We start from the raw sequence: 15,397 nt of genomic DNA, 5'->3' as shown, positions 1-15,397 counted from the left end.
GAGGGAGTTGGAAACCAAATTATGAAGGCTTTGAGTTGGTGTGGCCGTGACTTATTGTCTGTTTGGTCTATAGCAGCTGAAGTTGTTCTTAACATACCTGCTTCCTTTTGGACCGTGGATGAAATGAGAGTCGCTACGTGGTAGAGAATGACAAGCGGCCAAGAAAACTGCTGTCATGTACTAGGACGGCAAAGGAGATCAGTGCAGGCAGCAAGCCAGTGACTGTTTCGTTGTATCTTGGGGACATTTTTTACACTCATTCAGAGATTAAGAATTTTACTCTTTGATACAGTTTACAACTCTGTCATCTATATCACCACTTTTTTGTTACATGTAGCATTTTCAGATATGTGAAAAGATCTGATAATTACAAGGAATTTAGCTGAGAATCAACATTTCAAAGTTATATTTTTGTTAGGAGATGTTTTAGTAAGTTTGTATGATTTCCTGTGGATCAAGGTGAAATTCAGGGCTGGCTTTTAACTGTGCTTGATGTCTTCTTCCCTCAGAAGAGGAGAAAGAACTCCTTTTTGTTATAATAATTGCTAACTCACTAAGGAGGGACTTGGCCCTTGAATAAACCCACTTGCTAGTGACTTGGCAGTGTCAAACAAGTGTTCAACTTTTATTCTGACACTTCTTGAAGAATTTGATTGAAACTATATATGTCCAGATAACACTCAGCAAAGTGCCCTTCTTGCATTTGTTTCAAGATATATTTGGAAACAAGAGAGATGACCTTGGACTCAGCTGCTTTTCCAATTTAGGACTTCTCCCTGGGTCTACTGAATAATATTCCCCAACAGTGAAACTTCAATGAAGGGAAAAACATTTTGGTTACTCTATGCCATAAGTCCTATTATGGAGGATCCCCTTTACTCCCCACCCCCCAGCAATATGTTCTGCCTCTAAAGGAATGATATATTTAGAACACAAACTCTATATTAGCTTTCTAACCATCTACTTCAAAATACATTTGGAACACATTTGCTTTTCATCACAGTGCCTTTTTGTAATCTAAACTGAGCTGCTTTTTAAAATATTTTAGCATCTAAGAAAAAAATAATAAGCAATTAACCCCCCACCTTTGTTTCTGGCATTCAAAGTTTGTTTTGAAGCCAGGGCTCATTGTAGTTTGATACAAGATCTAAAGAAGACTTCGGAGGCTCTGCCATCCCCAGCAAAGGTTATTGCCACCTGTCCAGATGACAGTACAAGTCCTGCTAGTCCAGCCTTGAGCCTGAACCCCAAGCTTAGCTTCCAGCTGTGTCTACATTTAGACCATGGAAACGGATGGCCTCAGCTGTCATTAATGTTACATTTTTTCAGTTATCACTTTGCATATTTTGGAAATTTAAGCAGTTCAATATTTAATGTCATCACAGCCCCAGGACAAGACGTAGGTGAACCTTTCTGATAAAGCAATTTTATTTTAAGCAAACAAGTCACTAAGAATTGTAGACCAATCACACATGGCACACTACTGTGGGTAATAACATTTTCTATTTTAATGTGGTTCCCTAAAGTCTTAGAGTCAGTCAGAGCATTTAAAGATGATTACACCGTTAGCAACCATCTCCAGTATGTTCAATCTGTTAATTTCCCATAAAATGTTGTTGCATGTGTGTGCACACATACATGTAGAAATAGAAAAACACATCATATAATACTTCAAAGGATAGCTTGTTCACCAGCCTTCCTCGTTGCTTGATTTGGAATCAAATATTTTGTCAACTGTTAGCCCCAGACCAGTGACTTTGAAAAATAGCTGACAGATTTTAACACTATTACCATTGAAGATACTTTTAAAGATAGTCTCTCCCATCAAGTAACAGATTAATCTTAAATTTTTAGTTGTTATAAATTATTGCAGCAACATTACTTTAGAGTTTCTTTGCTCAAAAACTGGTGACTATTTTTAATCTGACATTTACTCCTTTATAAAAACAGGTTTTACCTGGGCGTAGCCACCCTGTGTACATTTCCATTATTTTATTGATGTTGAACTAGAGCAATTGCTAAAGTCACCACACTGCCCTAATTAAGTAAATAAGAGCTCCTAGTACCCAAGCTAATTGATTTTATAGGATAAGCCACAAAGTTTGCTTTTCCTGGTACCAGGGACTCCTCCAACTGCACCACTTTGAACTGTCCTCTTTGAAGCCATGAGAAAGGAAAATAAGATGATATTCTGCAAAATGTTCCTAAGGTCTAAAATCTGATAGTGATTTTAATGAGGGAAAATCTCAGAGAAAAGTAAGTTTTAAGTAATACAGACAACACATGTGGGTTTCACTGAATGTTGTTATAAAACATTTTTAAATGTGTGTTTTCTCATTGTCCTAAAAACATACAAAGCTTTGAGCTGTAGAGCAGAGTATTCCTGGGTGGTGTGTGCCGATTACATTTGCAGCAGTGCTTCGGGGCCCTTTTCTCTCTATCCACCTCCCCTCGTGTCTCAGACACTCTTAACCAAATCACATTTTTATTGATGTTCAGTGAGTACTCATTGCTGGACTATTAGTATCTCGCTGTCAACCTTCCTAAAACAGGAGTGATTTCTAGCAACTACAAAGTAAACATATTTCTCTAAACTCTCTTTCTCTGTGTTTTCCATAGATGGAATTCATATCCAATTGTCTGTACATTAATGTACAATCTGACTTATCCAGACAGTTGCCATCAAATCAAGAGTTTCTTTATCTTAAGCCCAGATATCTTACCTTGATCTTTTTATACAAAATCCAGATGTGTTAATTTAATGAAGGCAGATCTAATGTTCTTAATTAAGCTCATTTTAACATCTTTCTTTGTTTTCTGTCTCCAACCCGCTCCATATTTTTTTGTTCTCATATATTTCTTCCTCCCTGCTTAGGTGCATTCCCTTACAATCAAATCTTTTCTGATAATGTCCCCCCACACACACATAACCTTGCTTTAGAGTAAGTTCACTTTTGGAGCAGCTTTCAAAAGTATTTTTTTTAATATTTATTTATACATACAAGAACTGGGATACAGGCCAGAGGTGTGGGGGGTGAGGGGTGAGAGGATTTGCCAGAGATAGAGTGGGGAGCAGAACAGGCAGATCTACTGAAATACACTGCTGAGGGGAGCAGCAGGCAAGACAGGAGAGGTCTCTTTACCCTGTGGGTCAGCAACCTGGCTGGGAATTGAACTCATGCTGCAGTGGCTGCCAATAGCTTCATAGTGCTGAGACTTTAACTCCTGGGCCAACTTGCTTTTATTTTTTTTAAAGATTTATTTATTTATACAAGAACCGGGGTACAGGCCAGATGCCGGGAGGGTGAGAAGATTCACCAGAGCCAGAGCAGGGAGCAGAGCAGGCAGACTGACGCCAGCGGCTGGGGATCGAACCGGCACTGCAGAGGCTGCAGGCAGCTTTGCAGCCCAGCGCTCAACCGCTGCGCCACTGGGGAGGCCCCTGCAACTTGCTTTTTAACTAAAGAGTAAATTAGACTCTTATTACATAGAGTTTTCTTCAGTGCAAGTATTCCACTATGTAGAGTTAGTACAAATTAATTAACAAGTTCCCTATCTTTGCACCTTATGTAAGTAGAGCTGTAAGAGAAAATCTTGGAAGTGGGATTGTTGGATTCAAAAGGGTGTACATTTAAACTCTTGATAGATATTGCCTAAGTGCCCTCCCAAAAGCTAGCTGCGATTTGTAATCCCATTCATATATATGATTCCCATTGGTTGTGTATGGCAGAGTCTAATGTATTGTCCTCTTACCAAGCTACATTTGTAACAACTTTGACAATGTGATAGGTCTAAAGAATTATTTTCATTTGTACTTCATATTTTTAAAATTTTGAGTGAGGTTGATCTTTTTAGATCTACTTTAAAAGACCTTATGTAATATTTTTTCTAATCAAAAAGTCTGTAATATTAATTGTGGAAATTTTGAATGAATAAAGAAGATAATTAAAATCACCTATAATCCCAACACCCAGAGGTTATCACCATTTACAGTTTTACTTCTAGTCTTCTTTGTGTGAAATTTATCTTGTGATTATTTTTAACAAATAGTGAGAATTAGGGACCTCCCTGGTGGCCCAAGGGGTTGTCTCAGCACTATGAAGCTATCCACAGCCATTGCAGCGAGAGTTTGATCCCAGGCCAGGGAGCTAACCCACACGGAACAGCCGACCTCTCCTGTCTCCCCAGTGCTCCCCCTCAGCAGTGTATTTCAGTAGATCTGCCTGTTCTGCTGCTCAGTTTGTCTCTGGTGAATCCTCTCACCACCCCACACCTCTGGCCTATGCCCCCGCTCTTGTATGCATAAATAAATAAAATAAATATTTTAAAAAAGCAAATAATGAAAGTTAGTAAAGGAGCTTATTATTGTGTTTAAAATATGCAGTTTACAAAATGAGGTTATATTCAGCTACTTAGACCATTGCTTTGAGCTCTTTTAATCAGGGTGCTATTTAAATGGCAGTGAACTGAGCTCCCCTCTGCCAAGCATTTGGAATCAGCTAGTGGAAAAATCATTAGCATTCTTTCCTTGACACTGTTCTGTCACTACCAGGGCTCAGGCTGGATGAGATTTCCTAGGAGCCGATAGGTCTCTCTGTGGAGGAGATAGAGCTCTATGATACCGTAATGCCAGAGAAGAGAGAAGAATCCTGTACTGTACATTTCTTTTAATGTGTGTAATAAAGTTTATGTGTGTGTGTCTAGATAATCATCATTCACACACACAGCACAGACATGATTAGTGAATCGGGATAGGAACCTGAAGAAAATGTGACAGACACCACTGATCAGTGAAGTGATTAACAGAGGACAGCCCCTCTGGTACAGGACCTGTGCTTCCTTATTTGATTCTCCTTTTGGACTCATAAGAGCATGAAATGCAGGGTTGGTTTCTGTTCATGGTTGTGCCTACTTGGGCACATAGGTAACTTTGATCCATAAGTACTAGTTAAATGAATAATGAATGAATGAAAGAGAAAGAATGTGACCTTGAGTAATCATTTTATGGCTTTGGACCTTAGTTTCTCTGACAAGTTAAAAGAATTTTTGAAAAGATTAAGTCAGATAATGTATGAAGATGGTGGTGAAACTAGAAACTCTCTCCTGGAAGATCATCTCCTCATTATTTTTACAGCTCTAGGTCCAGAAGCCACTCAGGCCCTAATCAAGGAGGTCCTACTTGGTTAGCCACATGGAAAACAAAGGAAATATAATACAGCCTTATAATTAGAAATAATCACCAGTCTTTATATAGTATGTCCTGTTGGAAACACATGGTTGTCCTCTTATACAGACATAGGCAGCCAGAGATATGGTCAGAATTTACTAGAAAGTGATTTAAAACCTCCTGGTTGCAATGAGAAAAGTTGATATTCATAGTATGGCCTGGAGTCACTGCCTCATTCTCAGGATTTAAGAGTTATATAAGCCCAACACTAGAACAGCTACCACTCTATCCTAGAAACAAGTTAATTATCATAGAAAATAGGTGTCGTCTTGCCTTTCACATGCTCAGAAGTGCACCTGTAGGACTCTAGTTTAAACCCAGAGGTGACAGGACAATCTGTGGCATGTGGGTGCCACTTGGTCGCTCTTCTCAATGATGATCCTCATTGGCTCCTCTTGTTTCAAATTGTCAGATACCAGGGGCCTCCCTTGTGGCGCCAAGAGGTTAAGTCTCAGCACTATGACCAGCTCAATCCCCGGCCAGGGAACCTGACCCACAGGGCACAGCAGGCCTCTCCTGTCTCCCCACTGCTCTCCTCAGCAGTGTATTTCAGTAGATAGATCCACCTGTTCTGCTCCCCACGCTGTCTCTGGTGAGTCCTTTCACCCCCTGCACCTCTGGCCTACACCCCAGTTCTTGTATGCATAAATAAATAAATCTTTAAAAAAAATTGTCAGAGACAGCCAACAAGGTTACATTTTGAAGTAAATGTGATGGAAATTTTTAAATTTATGAAAGATATTGTGTACCATTCAAGATAGGTTTTATGACTTTTTAAGTTCTTTGAAAGAGGAAGCTGGTGTGTTGTAAAATCACTTAAAATAAGAATGCATTTGGAAATTTAAAATAGCCTCAGCTCATAGATGTTCAGGAAGATACTTTACCTGGTTACCTATGTACTTTACCTAGTTAGTGGCCCAGGCCCTGGAATTCCAATTTAATTATAATTAAGTTTTTGCAAAAACTTGATTTAAGTAAAAACATTCCTCAGTCCAGTCCCCTTTAATGTGATGCCATAAAAATAATAGACTTGTACATAAATGCTCCTTTTTTGCTATTCATAACCAAAGTATTGCCTAATCAGACAGAAACCAGGAAGTAAAAATAATCACAAAATTAAGCTAAGCAGTCTGTTTTTGTTATCCCAGAAGGCATAAAAAGATAAAAACAGTCAGCAATTTCATTATCAAATTTGGAAATTTTTTTTCATGTCACTCATACCTTACTAGCAGAATAAAAATGAAGCGTTTGTTAAGGCTCTTAACAGTGTCCTTTAAATTTTTTTAACTTTTTCTTGTGAAAAAAATACCTAACAAAATTGCTGTCTTGCTCATTTCTTTTTTTTTCCCCCAAAGATTTATTTATTTATGCATACAAGAACTGGGGTACAGGCCAGAGGTATGGAGCAGGGGAGAGGGTGAGAGGATTCACTAGAGACAGAGTGAGGAACAGAACAGATGGACTGACTGAAATACACTGCTGAGGGAAGCTACGGGCAAGACAGGAGAGGTCTGCTGCACCATGTGGGTAGCTCCTTGCTGGCCAGGGAGTGAACTCGTGCTACAGAGGCTGCAGACAGCTTCACAGTGCTGTGCTTAACTCCTTGCGCCACCAAGGAGGCCTCTGTCTTGCCCATTTCTAATGGTAGAGTTCAATAGTGTTAAGTATTTTCACAATGCTGTGCAGTAGATCTCCAGAACTTTTTCATCTGGCAAAACTGAACCTCTGTTCCTATTAAACAACTCCCAATTCTACCCACCCTCCCACTCGCCAATAGCCCCTGGCCACCACTGCTCAACCTTCTGTCTCTATGAATTTGCTACTCTAGGAGCCTCAGATATGTGGAATCATCCAGTACTTGTCTTTGGGGACTGAATTATCTCCCTCAGCATAATGTCCTCAAGGTCGTCCACACTGCAGCGTGTGACAGGTTTTCCTTCCTTCTTACGGCCAACTGTGTCCTTGTTAATGTCATTCTATGGTACAGACTATTCTACTCTTAAACATCTTTGCAGGTATTATCTATTTTAATGTCCTAGAGCGTGATCAGATACAAAAATGATGAAAAACAACTTTGAAATGCACACTTGACCTTCCAAAATCTGTCAAGAAACCAAAGTGACTAAACAATGTAGGACTTCCTCAGTGTAAGAAAAACTATTTGATGTGCTCAATTATCAAGCAGGCCTTAAAAGCCTTTTGCATAAGCCCCTTGTATTTGGGGGGGTTAGTTGTTTAGTGTTTTTCTAGAAATGTATTTGACTTACTACCACTTCTTTTAAAGTACCTTCTAATATATCTCTGCTGCTGGTTCATTATTCCTTCCCGTCTGCAGACTTTATAACTTCTTCCCATGGCGTTAACTCTATTTCTGTCTGTGAATAGCACTCCCCCCCCCATTTTGTCATAGCAACAGCCCCAGTTCCACAGTTCATTAAGAGAATGCAGTTGCCTGCTGTAGATATTGTTAGGTCACAGAACCTAACAATAGTAATTTTTAAAAAGAAGCAGAGCTCATTCATTTTCAGTCTTACCTTAATTTTGTAACAGCTTTTTTGAGATGTAATTCACATACCACCCATTTAAAAATTCAACGTTTTTTTAGTTTATTTCCAGAATTGGGCAACTATCCCTACATTCATTTTGAGAAAATTTCACAATCCCTAAAAGAAACACTAACTATTAGCAGTCACTCCTCATTTCCCCCAAACCTCCAGCTTAGTTAACCGCTAAGCTACTTACTCTCTTTCTAGATTTGCCTTTCTGACATTTCATATAAATGGGACCATGCATTTTATAGTCTTTTGTGTCTGGCTTCTTCCACTTATCATAAAGTTTCCGAGGTCATGTATGTTGTAGCATGTATCATTACTTCATTCTCATTTTTTTTTAATTGTGGGAAAGTGCACATAGGACAATTTACCATCATAAACACTTTAAGTGAACGTTTCAATAGAGTTAAGTACATTCACATTATTGTGCCACCAATCTCTCGAGCTCTTTCCATCTCATAAACCTGAAACTACTCCCATTTTACAATTCTCCATTCTCCCAGCCCTGGCAACCGCCATTCTTTTTTGTCTTCATAAATTTGACCCCTCTAGGTAACTCACATAAGTGAGATCATACAGTACCCTTTTGTGACTGACTTAATTCACTTAGCCTAATAGCCTATAGACCCTTGCCATCCATATTGTAGCATGTCAGAATTTCCCTACTATTTTACCCCTTTTTACAGCAGAATAATATTCCACTGTATGAATGTACCACTTTTGGACTATCTAGTCATCAGTTGGTGCACATTTCTACTTTTGGGTTGTGAGTAATGCTGCTATGAAAATTCACATGCTAGTTTTTGTGTAAACTTGTTTTCATTTCTCTTGAGCATGTGCCTAGAATTGCTGAGTCATGTGATAAACTCTAACTTTGTATGCAATTGCAAACTTGTTCAAAGCAAATGCCCTATTTTACATTCCCACCAACAAAGTCTGAATGTTCTAATTTCTCCAATCCATGCCAACAATTGGTATTGTCCATCTTTTTTATCTTAGCCAACCAAGTAGGTGGGAAGAAGTGCCTGATAGTGGTTTTTGTGTTTCCCTTATTGTCTATTTGCATATCTTCTTTGGAGAAATTTCTGTTGAGGTCCTTTGCTCACTTTTAAATTGGATTATTTGGTTTTTTGTTGAATTATAAGACTACAAGTCCTTTATGATTTACACTCCTATTCTGTGGTTGCCTTTTCACTTTTTTGATTGTGTCCTTTGAAACACAAATGTGTTTAATTTTGATGCAGTCCAATTTACCTGTTTTTCCTTTCATCACTCCTGCTTTTGGTGGTGTATCTAAGGTTTTGCCTAACCAAAGGGCACAAACATCTATTCCTGTTTTCTTCTAAGAGCTTTTGGTTGTCTTAGCTCCCATGTTTAAGTCTGTGATGCATTGTTCATTTTTGTGTATGGTATAAGCAGGAGATCCAACTTTATTCTTTTGCATGTGGATTTCCATTTTTCCCAGCACCATTTGTTGAATTATCTTTGTATCTTTGTACAAAAATCAATTGACTGTAATTGTGATGGTTTATTACTGGACTTTCAGCTCTATCCCATCTGTCTATCTTCTGTGTATGTCTTTATGTCACTATCACACTCTTTTGATTACTGTGGCTTGAGAGGAAGTTTTGAAACCAGGAAGTTTGAGTCTTCTTCCTTCATTCTACCTTTTCAAGATTGCTTTGGCCATTCTGGGTCCCATGTGTTTTAATGTGTAATTTAAGATCAGCTTGTCAGATTTCTGCACAGTGACAGGGACTGTGTTCAATTTGTAGATCAGCGTGGGGAATGTTTCCATCTTAACAAAATTGAATCTTCCTGTCCATCTCTGTGGGATGTCTTTCTGTTTACGTTGGTCTTTTTTCATTGTTTTCAACAATTTTTGTAGTTTTTTAGTGCTCACGTTTTATAAGGCTTTAATTAAATTTATTTCAATTTTTTTTCCTTCTGAAGCTAATACAAATTGAATCATTTTCTTAATTTTGTTTTACATTGTTGCTAACAAGGAAAAAAAAGTGGTGTTTTTGTATTGATCTTTTTCCCTGCAACCTCGATGTATTCACTTATTAGTTCCAGTAGTTTTTTTTTTTTTAAGATTTATTGATTGGGCCTCCCCTGGTGGCGCAGGTGGTTGAGCACAGCGCTGTGAAGCTGTCCGCAGCCTCTGCAGCGCCGGTTCGATCCCCGGCTACCAGCGAGGGTCCCACATGGCGCACAGACCTCCCCTGCCGCCCACTGCTCCCCTCAGCAGTGTATTTCGTCATTCTGCTTGTTCTGTTCTCCACTCTGGCTCTGGTGAATTCTCTCACCCTCCCGTCCTTCTGACTATACCTAGTGCTTATATAAATAAATAAATAAATAAATCTTAAAAAAAAAAACAAAACTGGGGTACAGGCCAGAGGCGCAGAAGGGCGAGAGAATTGACCAGAGACAAAGTGGGGAGCAGAACAGGCAGAAAACACTGCTGAGGGGAGCAGCGGGCGAGACAGGAGAGGTCTGCCATGCCATGTGGGTATCTCCCTTGCTGGCCAGGAATCGAACCCACACTGCAGAGGCTGCGGACAGCTTCACAGAGCTGTGCTCAACCTGCTGTGCCACCGGGAGGCCCTCCAATAGTTTTTTAATGGATTCCTTAGGGTCTCCTATCTACAAGACCATGTCATCTGTGAATGAATTCCAGTATGGATATCTTTTTTTTCCTTTTTTTTTTTTTTTTGTCTAATTGCCTGGAATAGAATTTTTAGGACAGTGTTAAATGTTTAGGCCCAGAAATACCAGGTTCCTGATCTTAGGAAGAGACCTTTCAGTATTTCGCCATAATGTTTGATGTTAATTGTGGGGTTTTAGTAAATACCCTTTGTTAGATTTAATTTATCAGATTAAGGAAGTTCTCTTCTGGTCCCATCTATTCCTTTTATCATGAACATATATTGGACTTTCCTTTGATTTTCTGAATCTACTGAGAATATCATGTGGGTTTGCTCTTTCATTCTGTTATTATGATGTCTATATTAATTGGTTTTCAGATGTTAAATCAATCTTTTGTTTCTATGATAAATCCTATTTGGTTATGGTGTTTAATCATTTATACATTGCTAGATTCAGTTTGCTAGTATTTTTGTTGAAAATTTTCTGCTTTGGTATTCAGAAGAGATATTGGTCTGCAATTTTCTTTTCTTGTGATGTCTTTGTCCGTTTTCCCAGCTTACTTTTGGTCCTTCTTATGTTCCTTTTCAACATTTGTTCCATGGAATGGTTATATTTTTTGATTCTTCATTCAACTCTTTTTGTTGAATATCTCTTCTGCATCAGATACTTTTTTAAGCACTGGGGGTTTCTTTCAAAAAAAAAGATTTTATTTATTTATATAAGAACTGGGGTGTAGGAGAGAGGTGCGGGGGGTGAGAAGATCCACCAGAGACAGAGTGGGGAACAGAACAGACAGACTGACTGAAATATACTGCTGAGGGGAGCAGTGGGTAGACAGGAGAGGTCTGCCGCGCCATGTGGGTCAGCTCCCTTGCCAGGATCAAACTCAGCAGCAGTGGCTGGCAAGAGCTTGATAGTGCTGAGATTTTAAGCCTTGTGCCAGCAGGGAGGCCCCTGGGGGTTTCTTATTGAAAAAATAACATCCTCTCCTCTAGTGAGGCTTACAGCTCCTAGTGAGGTAAAACACTAAAATATTAAATAAGCCCAAGAAATCACAGTCATATCACATAATAATAAACTGCCTCATGTCCACTTTAGCTGAGATGTGCAAGGAGATTTTCTCTGAAAATGTGTCATGTAAGCCAAGATTTAAACGATAAGGCGGCACATGGAAAAGAAATAGTAGATGATGTGCGGAGTTCTTGAATTCATGTAGCGCCGGGGGTGGTGGTAGTTCCAGGCCTGAAGCCTCAGCAGCTATTCAGTATAAGGCAGCTCAGTCCCCTTGCAGTGAATTTGGGAAATCTGTCAGCTTTGCTCCTTAAGTTAGATCCCCAGCTCTGCGAGAAGAATGGGAGAATGGGGGAATTGGAGGAATGAGTGAGAGAGAAACTAAAGAAAGATTTGCATTAATGCTAGAAAAAAATGAAAGCTCTTCATAGGTGTACTTGTGCAAGGTAGAGTGCAAATACCTTGTCCTGGAAGTTGTTTCTCAACCCTGGTTACTTTCCAAATACACACACACACACAAACACACACTCCAGACACACACACAGGACACACACACCGGACACACAGACAACAGACACACACACCAGACACAGCAATTCAAACCTCTGGTCTGGAAAGTCTTTCCCCTGGGCCACCAGTGGCCTCGTTGATGATAGGCCTGATGGTTTTATATCTCTGCATTCCTCTGAGACCACCTACCCAGAGGCCACACCCTGTGACATGTTTAGCCAGGGCCTGAGGCTAAGCATGAGAACACAGGCCATGTTGGCCTAGAAGGCAGAGAACTGCCTTCCGATTGGGAAGAATGCTCTGACTTGCTGTGTGACTGCATCTGTGCTGCTTGTCCTCTCTGTAATCCAGGGATACGGGTTATAGGATGGAGCTAATGGTTCTTGTCACTAGAAATGTCAGAAGAACAGAATGAATCATAATTTTCAAATGCTTGTGCTCCCAGGAGACAAGGAACTAGAGAAATTCTGTGGTTTGTCCCTTTTTTTGTTGAGATAAGGTTACCTGAGCTCCTTTAGGCAAGCTCTTATAAGACATTTAATCAGAGAATAGTCTGGAAATAAACAAGCCTGCTACAAAAGAGGCAAACCTTGAAGTTTTTCTTAAAATTCCCCTTCCAGATAGAAGTGCAAGGGATTCTTCAATAGTTCCTGGCAGCAACCTGCAGTGGGAGAGAAGTGACTTGTTTTTCTTTCTTTAGTTTCCCTTTCCGGTCTGATCTTTGAGTGACACCACTTGGGGTGGGGCACAGATCATGGGAGAAAACATCGCCAGCTGCTCAGGTGCCTGGCGGACAACACACTCATCAGCCTGTCCTGTCAGTCGGGAAAAAAAGATTAACCTCTTTATTGATTTGTGTTTATCGATGGTTTGTTTAAAGCCAAGATCTGTAACAGTGAATCAGGCCAGCTGACTCAGGGTCCTCCAGCGCTCTGGACGCCCATAGTTAAGTACATCAGCAGAACGTGCCTGGCTCTCCCGGCAGCTGCCCTCAGGTGCTCGGGAACTACCTGGGTTCCCTCTTCTGTTCCTCAGACTCTCTGCTCCTTGCGGTGTTGCGCTTCTGTTGCTGCTGTCACAGACTCCCTGCACTTGAAACAACACAAGTGTATTTCCTCACCTCTCTGGAGGTCAGAAGTCTCTGTGAAACTCAAGCCAAGGTGTCAGCAAGGCTGGGTTCCTCCTAGAGGCGCTAGAAGGGAATCCTCTCCTTGCCTTCCAGCTCCAGAGACCTCCTGCCTGCCGTGGCTCATGACCCTTTCACTTCCAGCTCCTCAAGGGACCTCAGTTTGCGTTGTCACGTTCCTCTAACGCTGACCTTCCTGCGACCTTCCTGCCTTCCTGATACAAGGACTGTTGTGATTAAGTTGAGCCGCAGCCCTCTCCTTCCATGGATTTCTAAGGCTGTCTCAGAAAAGGCGCTCCCACCATTTCAGGGCTGGGAGCCAGGAGGAAAGTACATTGATTAGAATCTTTGGAACTTGGCTTGGGACAGGAGGCAAGCTGGCATCACGGGCCTTTTGAGTCCCCTCACCCCAGTAAAGGCGTCGGGGACCATGGAAAGAACCAAGTCCAGGATTCAGGAGGGACCCAACATGCCCCGAGCATAAGAGACTCGGCTAACGAGGTAAAGGCAGGACTGACGCCCGGGAGAACAGCCTGGCTGGCGACATTCTCCTTGCCTGGATTTTAGAATCACTTCATCAAAGCACCAGCAGGAGCTCCATCCTCTAATGCCTTTATTTTTAGTTTGGGGTATTTTCTATTGTTTGAAGGTTGCCTTGCAACCCGTTTGCCTGGAGGATTTAAACAATATAGAGTTTCTTTGCTGAGCAGCAACTGTAGCCAAGAGAGACCTAATATAAACTTTTAAGTCTATTTTCTCAGGGTTCCTACATCAAGGAGGGCTCATGCCCCCTGGCTCGCTTCTCCCTGGGGGAGCGAGGGGGTGGTTGGCGGAGAACATTTGTGTTCTCTTATCTTTGATACTAGTAGAAGGGGGTAAGCGCCAGAATAGGAAAACAAAATATCTGACTATTAATATACCCTAAGTCCTCCAGCGCAGAGACTGGCTCTGTTTATTTGTGAAGGAGGAGGATGCTTCTCCCTGACCAGGGCTCCCGTGCCAGCTGGAAGGGGTCTGGCAGGCACAGCGCCCTGCATAAATGGAGGGTATTGGGAACCAGGGTCTGACTCCTACCCAACAGAGAAAGCGGTCAGACTTAACTCAAGGAAAGTTGCTTTTCTGGCTCAATCTGCCTCAAGCCACAGTAGCATCATTCAGAAAAATTAAGGAAGCGGGATGGGGGGCGGGGCGGTGCAGGAGGATTTGCCATGAAAGAGCCAGAGAGTAGTCCCCACCTCCCCCAGACATTCACCCTATTTGCGTACAACCAGGAAAAGGACAGGAAAACCTCAGGGCGGCAGGGGGAAGGAAGGTGGGGTTCCTCAGCCAACCACTCCCAGAGAGGGAGGCGGCCCTGTGGCGCTCCAAGGGGACTGTCCTTTCCTATGTGCCTTTGAACCCCTTGGTGGTTTGAAGGAAGGAGTGCCCCGAGTAGATCAGAGTCTTCTAGAGGGCAGATGGCTAGTTAATGATCAGCCTTCTAGCTGGGAAAAGAGCAGAAGGGAAGAGATTTTGTTTGGGGGGGCGTAGGGGCACCCACCCGCCTATAATCCCTCAGCCTAACGAGTTTCAGACCACCTCCACTGCCTAAAGAGGACTCTGTTGGCCACCCTCCAGAGTCGGGCCTCCTCAGGTCCCTGAGAACACTAGGCCAGCAGGAGCCCCAGACAGACACTGCGAAGAGACGGGAGCCACACTGGCAGGGCCTGTCCTCCAAGAGCAAACAGGGACAAAGGTCGGTGTACTTACAAACACCTCTCCTGGCCAGCCCGCCGCCTGCCAGGCCAGATGCCCCAGGTTGCTGCGTTGCTACATAATGCAGGAGCCTGTCAGCTCTGGGCCTGCTGGGTCATCCACTGCCCCAGATCCAGTTCCCGGGCAGGAGAGGTTAAGACACCCGAGCCGAAGCAAAGGCTCTGGCATTCAATAGCTTTCAAACAGAAATGCCGTCGTGTCTTTACCTGTTCAGTTGGGAGCCAAATGTGAGTTTGTTACTCATGTTATGATACTATCGTGGAAGTATGTATGAGAGGAAAGAATGTGTAAGCTTGCTGAGAAAGGGGGGTGCTCTGTAAACCACAGCTCCTTGGGCACTCTCAGAATCTGAACAAACTTCTTTGTGGTGATTTCTGAGTCTCCATTTCATGGCTGCCCCTGAGTGTGTTTGAATTTGTCTCTACTCCAGTATTTCTGGGTATCTGTTGAGATTCTCTGTGAGAATTTAAAAAATCGAGGCCACGGAGGTTGCCAGGTCTAACCAGGGCTGGCACAGACGCGGTGTGCGAGCGGGCAGGGGCAAGAAGCGCTACACCTTGTGAAATC

The sequence above is a fragment of the Talpa occidentalis genome, unplaced genomic scaffold (genome assembly GCF_014898055.3).
Source record: "Talpa occidentalis isolate TD23 unplaced genomic scaffold, MPIMG_talOcc4v2.1 talOcc4.14, whole genome shotgun sequence".
NCBI lineage: Eukaryota > Metazoa > Chordata > Mammalia > Eulipotyphla > Talpidae > Talpa > Talpa occidentalis.
The sequence above is the reverse complement of the archived record's forward strand: the minus strand, read 5'-3'. Positions refer to the sequence as shown.